The sequence below is a fragment of the Ursus arctos genome, unplaced genomic scaffold, assembly GCF_023065955.2.
Source record: "Ursus arctos isolate Adak ecotype North America unplaced genomic scaffold, UrsArc2.0 scaffold_13, whole genome shotgun sequence".
Classification (NCBI taxonomy): domain Eukaryota; kingdom Metazoa; phylum Chordata; class Mammalia; order Carnivora; family Ursidae; genus Ursus; species Ursus arctos.
The window spans coordinates 37,139,328-37,156,622 of NW_026622797.1; the positions used below are offsets into that span (position 1 = coordinate 37,139,328).

The 17,295-nt window shown below is 41.7% G+C and overlaps 1 pseudogene; it reads right to left on the reverse strand.

Annotated features, from left to right (window-relative positions):
- Positions 1–9,969: 9,969 nt before the first annotated feature.
- LOC113259666 (tigger transposable element-derived protein 1-like) lies at positions 9,970–16,654 on the reverse strand (annotated as a pseudogene).
- Between the last annotated feature and the right edge of the window lie 641 nt (positions 16,655–17,295).

Below are 17,295 nucleotides of genomic sequence, written 5' to 3' on the forward strand. Positions count from 1 at the left end.
GAAGATGGGAAAAGTTTTCCACCCCTACAAACCCAAGAGGCCAGTGGATTGGACTGATTATTCACACTGACGTTTAAGTCATTAAAGATAACGTCAGGAAGAATGAAATGTCAGGAGGAAGACTACGAGCTAGGTGCCAGTGTTCCTTGTCGGTTTCCTGACTTTTAAGGGGTTAATCATTATTCTTCTCTATCACATTTACCTCTGGGCTGGGATATGGTTACATGTTTCCCTATTTCCCAGGAAGTGGTGCTTCACAGACCTCGATTTCTCCAACTCCAGCTCCAGTTTTAGGCTACCCTCATAGGCTCACATCGACTTCTCATCACTGATGACCTCAGCTCAACTGTGAGCCTCTGGGTCATGACCTTCTTTACACACAGAGTCCTCAGGGCATCCTCAGTAACTTCAACTTTCATGTGAGCATCTATCCAATAACCTAGTACTTGGTCCTTTGATCACCTCATCTCCAATCCCCTATCCACCCCACTCTGCTTTCGCCACCCACACTACCATGGCCATATAGATGCAAGAGTGACAGAAATATTCAAGCAAAATGATTCATGGGCAGTGATATGGAGCCATCTGAGACTAAAGAATGGGAGTGTTTAGTGGTAAGATCCTGGACTTTTTTTTTCTTTTTTTAATATCTTCAGCAGTATTTAACAAAAAGTAGTAGAGATAAGGTTTTGTCCTACAGGAGTGAAAGCTATGCATGCTGACTAATTCCCAGTATAACGGATGATCTGGGAGCCCATGAGAAGGGAATAAGAGAGCTCAGTAAGTAATTAATAGACTGGGAGAAAATAGAAGGGTCGGTGATCTAGACATCTCTCTGAGGTCAACGGCTGTCTAAATAGTCTTAGGTATGACAAGAGTGTGATCAGAACGGACTACTGAAATTTAATGTTTCTGAGATGGAGCAGACCATGGTTATAACTAAGTCTAGGAGGTAACCTGAGAAGAGCTGGAGTAGAAATGGGGGTGACAGCTCTATTCAGGGTGAAGCCATCTCTTCCAGGGATGGATGCATACAAAGAGTTATGATTGCTTGCTTACGGCCAGGACTTCCCTGAGACTTGTAGAGAAGAAGGTGCACAGTTCGGTGGTGAAAGATCTCTGTCCCAAGAACACTAGTAACTACTCTGGAAGCTAATCACTCTTAATATTTTAAGAAATGAATTCTTTAAAAAGGCTGTTGAATTGGTTGCTCTGTTTTTCTACAACTCTTGAAAATTGTATATATAACTTTAATTTAGCATTTAATTATATACATTTCTGAGCCACTTAAAAATTGTTTCTTGTAATTTAATTTTTTTCTCCTTTGAAAGATCTATTTCTGGATGGCAGGAAGTTTTATTTTTATCCCCAGAGGTGATCTTTTTGTTTCTCTGGTATCTTCCATAATGATAAGCCTGAGATGGATTAGGAATAGGGACACAGGGAACACAGTGCTTTCTGGTGATTCCAATTTTATGTTTTTATGATGTCTTCACTTTTTTTAAAAAAAATAATTATTGGAGATGAATTTAACCTCTAGGGGACTACTGGCCTAATTGAGTTTTCTGGGTAAGCTTCACTTCGTCATGAAGTTTAGGGAAGTAGATAGGTTAGCCTGGAGGCCTTTGCTCTCCTTGCAACTTTGCCAATCCATGAACAACAATTTATTTAGGTTTGCTTTCTCCAAGAAGGCATTAATGACAACATTCACCTAATGTTGATAGTTTCTTTACCCTGCTTGCATTTGTCCTTGTGTAATCACCTCCTATAAAAATCACATATTTTAATTTTCTATTTATAAACGTACTTTTGACTCATTTTTTCCTTTGGACTATAGGTTGTGGGGATGCAGCTTGATTAAACTCTTAAACTTTGTAATCAATACCAAATGATTTATGTTGGAATTTGGAGCAACATGAAAAATAATGTAATTCACATTATCTACTCTTTCACTGTATAAATGTGGAAACTGACACAAAGAATAGGTAAATGATTCAAAGACTTATCTACGATCATGCAGCTAGTTAGTGTGTAATTTCCGTTGTACAGTGTATATTCTAGGACATGCCCATAGTCATTCTGGACACTAAACCCTATCAGAGCTAGCCCTCAACAAAAGGTGAAGGGGGTAGGGTACACTGCAGCAAGTAGCTGAATGGAAGCAAAAGGAAGATCAACCCAGAGAAGCTGAATCAGAAGGGACCCAGCTGGAGTACAGGAACTAAAGGTGGGGCTGTAGTGCAATTGACCAGACTCTATACTCTGAGAGCTAGTCTTGACAGAGGAATAACACAACGAGTACGTTATCAGACTGTGAATCAGGGATCAAGATTGGATTCTAAGAAAACCAGTAGAAGTAGGACCTTCCTAGTGCAGAACAAAGAAACTGAGGGCCTGCATTATTAGTGAAGGAAGAAACCAGGGTGATGGATGGATCATCTATCTGGATATTGACGTTTTCAAGAATAAGGATGGAGTTGGGCTAGAGAGAGATGCAGAGGACAACACTAAAAGAGGGAGAGAGACTGAGAGATACAAGATGATAAGCAAGGAAGGCTAGTGTGTGGTAAAGTCTATCTGGTGTGTACTTCAGACGATCTCGTGTTTTTGAAATAATGATGAAGGAAGGAATGGAAGCATTATTAGTGAGAAAGAAGGCACACCCAACCAGTATGTCCTATGAAATGCAAGGTATGGGAGAGAAAGAACTTCACATGTAAAGGAAAAGAGAGCCTTCAGAGAAGTTCATAAAGGAGTGGTTCTTAAAATGTGGTCCTTGGATAAGTAGTTCTGGCATCATCTATGAAAACACATGGTTCCATCCTCACCTGCTGAATCAGAATCTCTGGGGATGGAGCCTAGGACACTATTTTAACAAGCAATCTGGGTGATTTTATTTATTTATTTATTTTTAGCACCAATAAGTCTTTGTTTATTTATTGTATTTCACCAGGGAAAGAAAAAAGAAAAAAATCATTTGTGTTACAAAGTGATAGCAAACAGGAAAGGAAGTACTTGGAACAGAAAAAATCAACCATCAAATAAACTCTCCCCAGTGATGGGATCACCAAAGCCCCAGGGGACTCAGTCTCCTGCAGTTCAGGAATGAGAGAACGGAGTCAGGGAAAGAACAGACAGGCACACTCTCTCCCACCTTCCCTCCCTCCCTCCCTCCCCATAAATTCAAGTTTTCACGCAAAGCTTTGGTTTCCAACAGTAAACATGGAGTTACATTTGTTTTTCTCCTATTAAATAATCTTTCGGCCTCTTTGATATGTTTCTTGCACCTGCATAAAAGTTCCTGAACCACTTGTATATACAACTATCTTCTCTTCCTTGGTCTTCTGACTCTACTTTCTATGTGGATGGTCCCCTCGTTGTTTCTCTCTACTCAAGAATTAGAGTTGAAAGGAGGATCGGTCCACCCAAATATAGCAGCGTAAGTGTTTGGCATGAATTACATCAAGGAACGGTCTTGACTCAGGTGGTCAGGAATAAAGGATGGAGTGTTTCTAGCTTCTTCAGGATTTTTACACAAATCATTTCAGAGTTGTGAAGATATGCCACAAATTAAATGGGAATGGCAACGGGCATGTAGGCTTTTTTGGGAAAGGAGAGAAAGGAGTAGGGTAGGAGTCAAGTTTTTAGGCACTAAGTCCTGGTTAAGAAAAAGAAATAGGGGAAGGGGAACACAAAGAAAGTATGGTTCAAGACCCCCACTTCAAGAAGAGGGGCCCCCAAGCTTATGGTTTAGACCCTTTTGCCTGGTGCAGAAACTTTTGTCAAAGATGATTGAGCTACTTTTCTCTCAATACAAAAATAAGTTTTTCAACCGTCCAACTCCAAAGGAACATGGAGAAAGACCAACACACTAGATTGGCACAAAGCAGGCCAACTAGCAATTACCAATCAGTAACTTGCGAAGTCCTACAAAGTCCAGACAAATCCATTACAGCAGCTGGGCGAAACAAGAACCCAGACCAACATCACCCAATGTGTTCTGTTGTGTTTGCCCGGCTTTGACGCAGTGAGGCAGGTCTGGCGTGATCTCACAGGAGGCAAATGAAACCCTTGTTCTCTTCTAGCTACCACAACACTATTAATCGCTGCTGCGGGCAGGACACTGGCTCTGGGCACCGAAAGAAGACATTGCTTATGGTTTCTCTGGAAGCCATGGAAGAAGAGCTCAGAAGTTTGAAGGTTACGGATTTTAGTCCTTCCTTCATACAGACATCCCTGGGCAGCACGAGATAGGTGCAGAGGTATCGTCCCTAAAGCCTATCTTTGCCGACTCACATTTTATACGATAACAGACACCCACACTCTGTGGTACGAGGTAGGCCCCGCCCACTCCAGCGGAGGGTGCATCTGGTATGTGATGTCGGGGCCGCGCCCTGAGGTGAGAGGTCCGGGACAGGAAACCTGTATCACAGATGACGTGACCCTCACTTCATCTTGGCTTCCTCCAGGTGACTTTCAGCCGGCCCAGCCTCTCCTAACCTCTTTGTACCACCTTTTCCTGTTCAGACCAATTTCCAACCTTGCAGTAGAAGGAAATCAAGTCATAGGACAAACCAGTTAAGACCTAGGCTCGCACGAAACATTTTAGGTGGAGGGGGTTCAAGAGGCCGCTGTGGCAGGAGAGCCAGCTCTAACTGGCAAAGTGAGACAGCTCGATAGGCTTCGCGCTCCGCATCGTTCTTCTCCGTGGTGATAACACAACAGAAAGTATCCCTGCTGCGCAGACGCAGAGACGATGCCCACGCACCTCTGGGCTTGCTCACGTACCTGGGAACGCAGCGTGGGAGCGAGCGCCTTCAATTAAAATGCACAAAGATACAAACCCCGAATATTTATATTCAGAAAAAAAAGTTATAATGCTCAAGATATGCCATTTGTACACGGCTGGTGTAGTTGGCGTCCTGAGAAAGGGGCACCCAAGGTACCGTTATCCAAGGGAGGAAATGAGTAAAATCATGCTGGCCCAGAATGGGCAATATGCGTAAGAGGCAGCAGGGGGGGCAGGTCTGCAGCTGGTCCCTCCACTGCTCCTTTCGCCTATCATCACAACCTATGTCTTGGGACAGTTCCTGGCACCCTTTCCCAGGAGTGGGTTATGAGGAGAGAGACATGGAAAAACCCTGCTTTGTACCTGAGAGTTTCCCTCCAACAGAATGTAGTGGCTTGTGGGTGGACCCATCAATCTGGTCTCATGCTTAATCTTTTCATTCTGGCATGAGAAATATTATGACATATTTTTCTTTAGAAGGAAAGCAACTTCATTATCCAGTCCACTTGCAAAAAGCTGGAGATTCTGGGGGTGTTGACTCCGTTAAAGCACGCAGGCTCTAGAGGAATTTCCCCCAAAGCCTCCCGTGCATCTGGACAGAGCGCGACTGGTGTTTCCTTTGCCTCACCCTCCTGCCCCCAAAAAGCAAGCAGAGGTGACTGATGTGGACTTGGCCTGAAAAGCTGGGCAGTGCCACTATCCACCCTATCCCCACCTGCTCCAGTCTGCTGACTGAGGCCTGCTTCTAGAAATTTCCTGATGGCAAAAGGACAGCCCCCACCCACTGTGGTTCAGTTCTGGCCTTCTGGGAGCAGGGCCCAGCTGTGGATCTCTTTTTCCTCCTGAAAGTAGGCTGGCTTTGCCTGTGAGTAGGGTTCTATGGGCCCTTCAGTGGACACCAGGCCATCACGGGGCTGGGAAGCTCTGGCAGAAAGGGTACTTCTGGGTGGGATGGCAGCTTGCTTTCCTTGGCCTGATAGTCTAGACCTCCATAGTTGCAGCACCGATTTCCTTTGATAATCCTTCTGCATGCTCCTCCTTTTGGCGCTCTCTCACTCCCAGTATAGCATACCCCACCAGGGCCGGGACACAAAGAGATTCCAGGCCGGCGGGGACTTCTTAAAGGTCAACTCCACTGCCACACCCTCCTTCAGGCTCTGAAAGCCCTTCAGGAGCAGTTGACTCCGGGGCATCAAGATATCCATTTGAGGGCCTTGTGCAAACCCCGAGCTGGCGGTCACGGCCAGGAAGCCGAACCCCATGCCCACGGGGACCACTTGCAGGTGCAGGCAGTGTCTGCAGCGGCCGTTCCTCCGCTCCAGGTCCCGGTCCCCCAGCGCTTTCCCCAGCGCCTCGGCACGGGCCACCTGCACGCTGCGGGCTGGACAGAGCCCATGGTAGGTGGCTGAGCCGGCGGTCGCAGGACCTCGCGGGGGCGGCCGCTGGCCCTTGAGAAGTCCACAGGCAAAGGGATGGCAGGAAAAGTGGCTATTGCGGTTTCTCCGGCACCCCACGTGATGTGGATGACACCATTTGAAATCCCTGAGTCGAGAAAGAGGGTGAGGAGCGCGTTGAGAGACGTGTAAGGATGTGGGAGAGTTTGCCTGTGATAGACCTGCCGACTCTGATGCGCAAAGTGCACTGGCTTAGGAGGGCGGATGGGGCGACGGGACTGGAGACAGGACTGAGTGATGGGCAGGACAGCAGGTGGGCAGCATCTGCTCGCAGGTGGCTCTGGGAGGGGACTTGGGCCTGAGGTGAATGGGGAGAATCTTAGTTACAACTATTAGAGGCGACGTGTCTGAAATAATTCAAAGGACAAGAAAATGGCACTCACCTGTGAAAAACACACTTCATCCAAGATCCAGTGATAATCGGACATCTACTCACTTCCCCTCGGTTCTAACTGCAGTTGCACCAAACTGAAGTCACTGCTTTTACTACCTGAAGGAAAACATGCGATTTAGCTTCCTGGGGTTTTATTTTTCAGGTGTGTCTAACGTGAAAAGTAAGTATTTTTTTTTTTAATACTTGAAATAGGGAATATTTTTTTTCATTTTTAATTTTGAGCCACCTTGGTCTAAATCCTTTAGGACTAGTTAGTTAACACATGTTTGGGTCAAAGCGTTCGGGCAGGATACAACTAGAAGCAGGACAGGGGTTTCTCATTCTTCGATTATTTTGAAAGTGAGACCATGCAATACAAAAAGGTAGAAAATCTTTGCATAATTGCACGTTATTTTGGTCTGTGCCTCTCTCGCTTCGGGGTTGGCTTAAAGGAGAGAGACAAGATGGGACAGAAGAAAACAATGAGAGCAAAATGAGTTTTACATTTTCTGTAGTTGACTGCTTTGTTTTTCTACTACTTGACAATACCAGACTATCAACAATTTGTAAGTTTTTTCATAATATAAGTACTTATCATCAGAGGTATTCTGTTTTTCCTCACTAAGACCATTCACTCCCATTTGTTTAGTGAAATCTCAAAAACATGCATAAGACAGAAATCATTGAAATTTCGACTATTTGTTTTTAGCCGTAAGTGGTTCCCATCAGCACTCTTATCTACAGCACTCGCTGCATATTTAACCATGCATTATTAATTCTTTATGTTCACTGAGGCAGATACCTGTCTTAAAACTCCTTTGTATTTCATCAGAGCCTATAGTGCCTAGTAGATCCTCAATATATAATGAGTTGATTTATACAGCAATGAAAGATCAGGAAGGTTCAAGTTCATTGATAATCCTGGTTGGAAAATTTGAAATCTGTTCACTGCTCATGGATGGGTTCATGAATATTTTATAAATGACATATCTGGTGGCTAATGTGAGAATATTCTAGCAAAAAAAAAGTTATTTCTGAAAAGTGGGCAGTTATTTGTACAATGAGAAATTTATAAAAGAATAGTGATGTATTTCAAAGCTTATCTTCGTAAGATCTGCACTGGTAAACATTTTTCCAAAGTTAGAGAAAATAAATATATGTTAGAAATAATTTTTTTTGGAACCATAGTGTTTAGCTACAATCTTTATTGTAATTTGCATACATATATACTCTCCAGAGAACTTTGGGTGTCAATTTCCTCTTATTGATGAAGATAAGCAGTTGTTGCCTTCCTTGCTGACCACAGTTTATACATATAATGCATCTGTCAGTAACACTGGATTCATCTTCTGTGTACCTCATCCTAGAAAGTACTCATGGTTTTCTTTGCTTTGTTTCTGGATGCCAATATTTCTCTTTCTGGTCTGTTATAGCAAAGATTGGTTATCTTGAAATATTAAGAAACAGTGTTCTCGGTTGGCTCAGCTGGTTAAGCATCTGCCTTCCACTCAGGTCATGGTCCCAGGGTCCTGGGATGGAGCCCCACATCCGGCTCCCAGCTCAGCAGGGAGTCTGCTTCTCCCTCTCACTCTGTCTGCTGCTCCACCTGCTTGTACTCTCTTTCTGTCAAATAAATAAATAAATAAATAAATAAATAAATAAATAAATAAATAAAATCTTTTTTAAAAAGAAATATTAAGAAACAAGTGAAAACCATATGGCAGAGGTTATTTTAAAGAAATATTTGTCACCATTTTTTGAGTGATAAGCAGCTATTCTGTCTTCATTGAGGACAAAGCAATTGTCAAAATGCTGAAATTGCTGGAGAGCGCACTTGGAATAGACACAAGGAGAGTGTCTCTGCAGAGAGTGTTGTTGGGCCCTTAACTAGCGACATGGGTGATAGGTTGGCCTCAGAAAAAGTTTTTTTTAATTTTAATTCCATTAGAGCTAACATACAGTTAACACTGTATTAGTCCCAGGTATACAATAGAGTGAGGCAACAGTTCCATACATTACTCAGTGCTCATCTTGGTAAGTGTGCCCTTAATCCCCTTCACCTATTTCACTCATCCCCCTGCCCACTCTCCATCTGTTTGTTCTCTATAGTTAAGGATCTGTTTTTTGGTTGGTCTCTCTTTCTTTTTCCTTTTGTTCGCTGTTTTGTTTCTTAAATTCTACACATGAGTGAAATCATATGGAATTTGTCTTTCTCTAACTGCCTTATTTTGCCTAGCATTATACTCTCTAGATCCATCCACGTTGTTGCAAATGGCAAGATTTCATTCTTTTTATGTTCAAATAATATTCCATCGTATATATATACCACCTTTTCTTTGTGCATTCATCTGTCTACGGACACTTGGACTGCTTCTATAGTTTGGCTATGTTGCGATAAACATAGGGGTGTATATATCCCTTCGAGTTAGTGTTTTTGTATTCTTTGGATAAATGCCCAGTAGTGTGATTATTATTACTACTATTGTAGGGTAGCTCTATGTTTAACTTTTTGAGGAATCTCAAAACTGGTACAGTGGCTGTACCAGTTTGCATTCCCTCCAACAATGCATGAGGATTCCATTTTCTCCACATCCTTGCAAACACTTGTTTCTTGAATTTTTGATTTTAGCCATTCTGACAGTTGTGAGGTGACATGTCATTGTGGTTTTGATTTGCATTTCCCTGACGATGGGTGATTTTGGGTATCTTCTCATGTGTCTATTGACCATCTGTTTGTCTTCTTCAGAGAAATATCTGTTCATGCCTTCTGCCTATTTTTCATTATATTATTTGGTTGTTTTGTGGTTTTTTTTGGTGTTTTGTTGTGTGAGTTCTTTATGGTCTCAGAATAAATTTTGATTAGTAAGTCTTGGTTTCCTACATAATAAGATCTAAATTATCATAAACAAATGTACAATTCCTATATTTTGGAAATACAATTTTCTCACCATGAAGTCCCTTTAAAGGCCTCAGTTCTTCCCAGAGCTGATGACAATCAATGGACATGGAATAGATTTCACTGAAGTCTGTGTGACTATGGAAAGATCTTCAAGGTACAGGGAAACCTTGAAGATATTGCCTGTTCAGTTCCACACCACAGCAATAAAGCTGACACTGCAATAAAGAGAATCAAATGAATTTCTTAGTTTCCCAGTTCATATGAAAGTTATATTTAGGGGTGCTTGGATAGCTCAGTTGGTTGGGCATCTGACTTTTGATCTCAGCTCAGGTCTTGATCTCGGGGTTGTGAATTCAGGCCCACGTTGGGCTCCACACCCAGTGTGGAGCCTACTTAAAAAAAAAGTTATGTTTAAACTGTACTGTAGTATATTAAGTATGCACTAGCAGTATGTCTAAAAAACAACATATATATCTAAATTAAAAATATTGCTAAAAATGTAATCATCATCTGAGAGTTCAGTGAGTCATAATCTTTTTGCTGGTGGAAGGTCTTGCCTTGATGGCTGCTGACTGATCAGGGTGGTGGTTGCTGAAGCTTGGGATTGCTGTGGAAATTTCTTAAAATAAAACAATGACGTTTGCTGCATTCTTCCTCTCACAAATGATATCTCCGTAGCATGCAATGCAGTTCATTAGCATTGCGCCCATGGTAGAGCCTCTTTCAAAGTTGGAGCCGATCCTCCCAAACCCTGCTGCTGCTTTATCAACAGAGTTGACGTAGTATTCTAAATCCTTTGTTGTCATGTCAACAATCTTCTTAGCATCTTCACCAGCAGTAGATTCCATCTCAAGAAGCCACTTTCTTTGTTCCTCCATAAGAAGCAGCTCCTCATCTGTTCACGTTTTCTCATGTGATTTGGCAAGTCAGTCACCTCATCAGGCTCCACTTCTAATTCTAGCTCTCCTGCTAATCCCACCACATCTGTGGTTTCTTCCGCCACTGAAGTGCTGAACCCCTCACAGTCATCCATGAGGGTGGGATTCAACTTCCTCCAAACTCCTGTTAATGTTAATCTGTGACCTCTTGCCATGAATTACAAATGTTCTTAATGGCATGGTGAATATTTTCTAGAATGGTGAAGTGTTTCCAGAAGGTTTTCAATGTACCTTGCCCAGATTCATCAGAAGAATCACTATCTATTGAAACTAGACACTTATGAAATTTACTTCTTAAATTAATAAGGCTTGAAAACTTAACCTGCTCCTTGATCTGTGGGCTGTGGAATGGATGTTGTGTTAACAGTCATGAAAATGTTATGAATTTTGTTTTACATCTTCATCAGAGTTCTTGCGTGAGCAAGTGCACTGAGAACAGTAATATTTTGAAAGGGATTTCCCCCCCCCCTGAGCAATAGCTCCCAGCAGAAGGCTCAAAATATTCAGTAAACCATGTGGTAAACAGGTGTGCTATCATCCAGGCTTTATTGTTCCATTTATAAAGCATAGGCAAAGTAGATTTACTCTTAAAGGCCTAAGAATTTCAGGATAGTAAATGAGCATTGGCTTCAACTTAAGAGTCATCAGCTGGAGGAGCCCCTAATAAGAGAATCAGCCTGTCTTTGGAAGCTTTGAAGCCAGGCACTGACTTCTGCTCTCTAGCTATGGACGTCTTAAATGGCATTTTCTTCCAAAATAAGGCTGTTTCATCCACATTGGAAATCTGTTGTTCAGTGTAGGCACCTTCATTAATTATTTCCACTAGATCTTCTGGAAACTTGCTGCCGCTTCTATATCAGCATTTGCTGCTTCACTTTGCACTTTTATGTTACGGAGATGACTTCGTTCCTTATATCTCAGGTACCAACCTCTGCTACCTTCAAACTTTCCTTTGGAGCTTCCCCACCTCTCTCAGCCTTCATAAAATTGAATAAAGTTAGATCCTAGTTCTAGATTAGGCTTTGGCTAAGGGAATGTTGTGGTTCATTTACTCTATCCAGACTACTCAACCTTACTCCATCTCAGCAATAAGGCTGTTTTAGTTTCTTATCGTTCGTGTCGTCATTGGAGGAGCACTTGTAATTTCCTTCAATATCTTTCCCTTTGTGCTCTCAACTCAGCTCACTGTTCCATGCAAGAGGCCTAGCTTGCAGCCTGTCTTGTCTTTCCATAGAGCTTCCTCACTAAGCTTCACCATTTCTAGCTTCTGATTTCAACTGAGAGGCTAGCGACGCTTCCTTTCACTTGAACACTTCGAGGCCGTTGCAGGGTTATTAATTGGCCTAACTTTAATATTGTTGTGTCTCAGGGGACAGGAAGACCTGAGGAGCAGGTGAGAGAGACAGGGAACAGCTGGTTGGTGGAGTGGTCGTAACACACACGACATTTATTAAGTTCGCCATCTTATATGGGCGCAGCTCGTGACACCCCAAAACAATTACAATAGTAATGCTGAAGATCACGGTGACCATAGCAAGTATAATAATGTTGAAAAAGTTGGAAACATTGTGAGAATCACCAAAATGTGACAGAGACATGAAGTGAGCAAATGCTGTTGGGAAAATGGTGCCGATAGACTGGCTCAATGCAGGGTTGTCACAAACCTTCAATCTGTTAAAAATACAACATCTGCAAATTGCAATAAAGGAAGTGCAATGAAACAAGGTATGCTTTCACTTTTTTTGAGTGAAGAAACAGCAAGGTATCTGCACAAAATGTCTACCTATGGCTGCCTTCAGAAAGAGCAATTGGGTTTAAAGAAGAGGAGTTCACACCTCTGCTAGACCTTTTTAATTTCAAACGAAGGGCATATATTACCTTTCCTGAAATAAATAAAAATAATACATTTTCAAAAGCCCTTTGTTAATGAAACAAAACAGAACCTTTGAATCCTTCTTCTGTGAATTGTTAAAGGAGTAGTTAGATAAATTACGATGCTCCATATACTAGAATATACTCTGTACCTGTTAAAAACCGTGAGGTAGTTTGGCATAGATAAATTCTCAAGCGAACAAAAGTAAAGTGCAGTATGTGCAAAGTTTCACATCTGTCCATTTTTAAAGAGCCCACTCAGAACATTATGCACATATGCCATTCTATAAACCGGTGTCTTTTCTGGAAGGACACACATGAAAAGATGAATAAGGATTAATTACGTTTACAAAGTAGAGATGGGATGAATGTTTGGGGAGGATGACTTTTATTAGTCATTTTATAAATTTCTGTAGTATTTATATTTTTCATATGCTCATTTAAAATATTATTTTTATTTAATGAGTACTTGAAAGTCAGTTTATATTATGCTTCTGTGAAAAAAGTTCAGTGTCGTTAGGCATATTTTCTTAAGTTGATGTGAACCCAAATGAATGAGTTATATAATAGTATAGAAAACTCGCGTAAAAATTTCACAAGAAGCTAGATAGCGGCTAATCCATTCTAGAGACTTTTCTTTTTCTTTCAGTCACACTTAGTGTTTAGAAGTGATTTATTAAAAGTGAGTTGAATTGTACAGATTATTAGCAACAACATGATGTAGTAGGAATAGCAGTCTCATGTGCTTTGAAGGTCTCACTCAAAGTCTTTGAAAGTTGTCCATTTTGGCGTCGCCAGTCTAAAATGCAACAGTCTCCTGCGTTGCAGAAGGAACTGACTGGTTCATCTTCTGTCTCATCTTACAATTCCGGGATTCTAACTCTTATTGCCAGAAAGCAGAGGATCTCCGCTTCTTTACGTAGTTCTGTGAATTCTTTAAAGATTTTTAATACCCTATATATTCTAGATCAGCAATTAGAAATGCTGATTCTCAGCAAGAATGTCTTCCATCAGGGTGTGTGGGTGGTACCTAGGTAGAGACATAGGTGGTTACGGTAGATGTAATAATGGCTCTCCAAAGATGTCCCTGCCTTAATCCCTGAAACTTATGGATATGTTACCTCATGCAATGAAGGGACTTTTGTAGTCCTTTTACAGATGTAAGAATTTTGAGATGGGAAGATTATCCTGGATTATTCACTATAATCAAAAGGGTCCTTATAAGAGGGAGGCAGTGGGTCAGTGTCAGAGAGATGTGATGATGAAATCAGAGGTCATGGGGAGCGAAGATGCTGTGCTTCTGATTTTGAATATGGACAAAAGGGACTCTATCCAGCAGCTTTTTGAATTCGGAAAAGGGAAAGAAATGGATTCTTCTCTTGAGCCTCTGGGAGGAACAAAATCTTGCTGACACCTTGATTTTGACCAGTGAAACTGATTTAGGACTTCTGATCTCTGGAAGGGTATCTTAATATCTTAATAAGTTTGTGTTGTTTTAAATTACCAAGTTGTGGTAACTTGCTACCACAGCAACAGGAAACTAGTACGGTGATTTATATCTAGAACTAAAATTTGAGGGTCATATCAATTGTATGTGTTTCCTTCTCCTTTAATACAAATAGAAATTGTCAACCAGAGCAAGACTGAAGAGAATTTGTGACCGCCCACTAACAATCAATAATACATATAAAATGCTGTTGACTTTTATGGACAAAATATAAGAAAAGATGAATCAGTAGGTAAGTTTTTTTTTTTTTTTGGAAATACATTTTTTCTTTTTGTTCACATACCTGGCCTTTAGTTGCAAAAGTACACTATTTAAGAAGGAGAAATTTCCCTTAGACATTTGAGGAGACTAGGGATGAGGGAATACCATTATGCTTGCCATGACTGGTGGAAAACTGTAGGGACTTGCTTCCGTTTTTGTTTAGCCTCTAAATATAAATAGTCCTTTAGGAAGATGTGACTTTTTGTAGTGATATTATATTCTGTCTGTAAGAATGAATGACACTGGCAGCAAATACTTAACAAGCCCTGGTTTACTGCGCATCCATATCCCTTTTCACTCTAGCTCAGCACTTCTCTGTGAGTTTCAATTTTAAATGTCAAGCACGACCAAAGTGGGACTTACGGAGAAGGGAATTTATAAACACAATATATTACAAGTGTCTTGTTTTCCTTCGGAGTTGACCATGTTTACCAAGATTTACTGTGCTTTTATTTCTCTCTGTACAGACAGGGAAAGACTGTTGGTGAGAGGAGGCCTACGGTCATGAGGGTTTAAGTGGATGACCTGTAAACCATGGTGTCCCTGAGGGAGGGATAGTTCCAGCGTTTTCCCCTGAAGCTCACCCTCTGCCTAAGAGCCTTCACTGTTCAGAAATCTCATTGCACGTCTCAGTGTAAAGTGTTTGGGGAGGTGCAGTGGGTGGAAAGAAGAATGTCCGAGTAAGGGCAGAACTACATAGTCTGTGAATGAATGGTAAGAATGATATAAACAGAGACAGATCTTCATTTGATATCAAAGGGAAACATAGCTCCTCACATCTGCGTCCTGCTCTCTGGAGATTTTGTTTAGTGGAGGTTAGAACTGTAGGCTCTGCTCGCGGTTTGTGTTTGGGATGTGGATCTGTCGCTTAGATGCTATGACCATGTGGAGTGCTGTGTGGGGCTTAGAGCTTTAATATCATCTTTTACTGCAGAATGTTGAAAAATAGAAAAAGGAGTAAGGGAGGGGACTTTGCTACTGCAGTGCTTCCAGTATACGCCCACATAGAGAAATATGAAGGAAAAAATCTCTCAATTACTTAAAATATAGTTATTTCAATTTATTCTTTTGGCACATGGTGTCTTGATTCACAATGCATTATAATTAGGTATATTTCAGTTTCTTTTTCTTTTTCTTTTCTTTTTTTTTAAGATTTCTTTACTTTAGAGAGAGAGCTCACACACACATGCTAGAGTGAATGGGGGGCAGAGGGAGAGAATCCCAAGGAGACTCCCCACTGAGCAAGGACCCCGAGGCAGGGTTCTGGGTTCCCTCTCAGAACCCATGAGATCATGACCTGAACTGAAACCGAAGATGTTTAACTGACTGAGCCACCCAGGCGCCCCTATTTTCAGTTTCTAAACGCATTTCAACAATATATCCATCTTATCTTATGTGTATTAGATACATACTATCACTCACCTCACCAGTTCTTATTTCTGAATTTTAGTGGGAAGGATTTAGAAACCTTTGTTATTCTTGAGATTTATTCTTAAACTTACAGAACCAGAATGAATTATAGCCATGAAATGTTAGTGCCCAAACACCATAATGGATTTCAATTATCACAATAAAACTCTTCCTTTAATAGAAATGTAATAAAAACCTGACTAATTATGCATATAACTAGATGTTTGCTCCAATTCATTGGAAAATGTGAAAATACTCACCAGCCTTGATGTACGTGATATCCAATCTATCCTTTTTTGTGTTTTGTTCTTTTTTTGGAAACACAGTCATCCTTTCAGTCTTAGTAAAAACATCCCAGGTCTATTTTTAATAATAAATGAAATATCCTAGTTACATTTATTCCAGTAACAAAATGGGGGTAAGTTTGAAGTGGGGGTAGATGTAGAATTTTTTACCCTTGGCTTCTGTAGCGAGCAGGGTTACCTAGCGTTAGGGATTGGGGGGGGGGGCATGTGACACGTCCCACCGCACATGGTCCCCACGCTCAGAGGTGTCTGCTGCTTGGCTTAATGTCCTATTCTCCTCTCCGTGAAATTCTTAATATATATATATATATATATATAGATAGATAGATAGATAGATAGATAGATAGATAGATCTATCTATCTATCTATCTATCTATCTATCTATCTATCTATATATCTATATCTATATCTATCTTGAGCATGCGGTGAGCAGACAAGATACCCTGGGGTGACAGCTTGCATGACTGTTTGTGATCTGGCAGCAGTCCCGGAGGGCACTGGCTCAGGGCCCCTGGGCACAGGGCAGAGAGAGCACAGCAGTTGGCCTGGCCAGCCTCAGGGCAGGGGAGAGAGCCGCTGGGCTGGGGAGTGACCCTGACCAGTCTGGCAGTGGTGACAGTGGCAGCAACAGCCGCAGGAGCGGCAACTCTACCCCTGGGGGAGAGCGAGGGCCCTTGGCGGCCCTCGGAACTGGGGGAGGCCAGCTTCCCTCTTAATTCCGCAAAAGCGCTTGCCCCCGCCGCTTGAGCTTACACGTTCACCGCGGCTCAGCTGGGGCAGCGACGCAGCTCGGGCAGCAAGCGCCGTCAGTAAGTTATCGCGAGATGAAAGTGTACACATCGACATTTAGTAACGCATATCCGGGAGGTATTAGAATTATTCAAAGAGCTTGGAGGCTCTGGTTTTGAGAACTGCTGCAATATTGTAAAACAAATCCACAGGCTTACCCATAAAAAGTAAAAGATTGTAGCATTAGTAGTAGACAGAAAATAACTCTATTTTCACACGATACTTCAGACGAACAAATTACTAACGAGAAAGGCAATTTTAAAATTATTTTTCTTGTAATTGAATATATAGCAATAGAGTATTTAAGTGGGTGTTTTCAAGTACACGGAGACCATGAAGCCATTTTCAGCTTTTTGAACAAGTAACAAGAAATGTCAGAGGAAACACTAAGAGACTACTGTATATTTTTTTCTTTAAAATTACACTCAGACTTACATGAAAGTGATTTTTTTTTTAAGATTTTATTTATTTATTCGACAGAGACAGCCAGCGAGAGAGGGAACACAAGCAGGGGGAGTGGGAGAGGAAGAAGCAGGCTCATAGCGGAGGAGCCTGATGTGGGGCTCCATCCTGTAACGCTGGGATCACGCCCTGAGCCGAAGGCAGACGCTTAAGGACTGCGCCACCCAGGCGCCCCTGAAAGTGATTTTTATGAAGTTAAATCTTTTTAGAAAAATTGTTCTGTGAACCGTTAACTC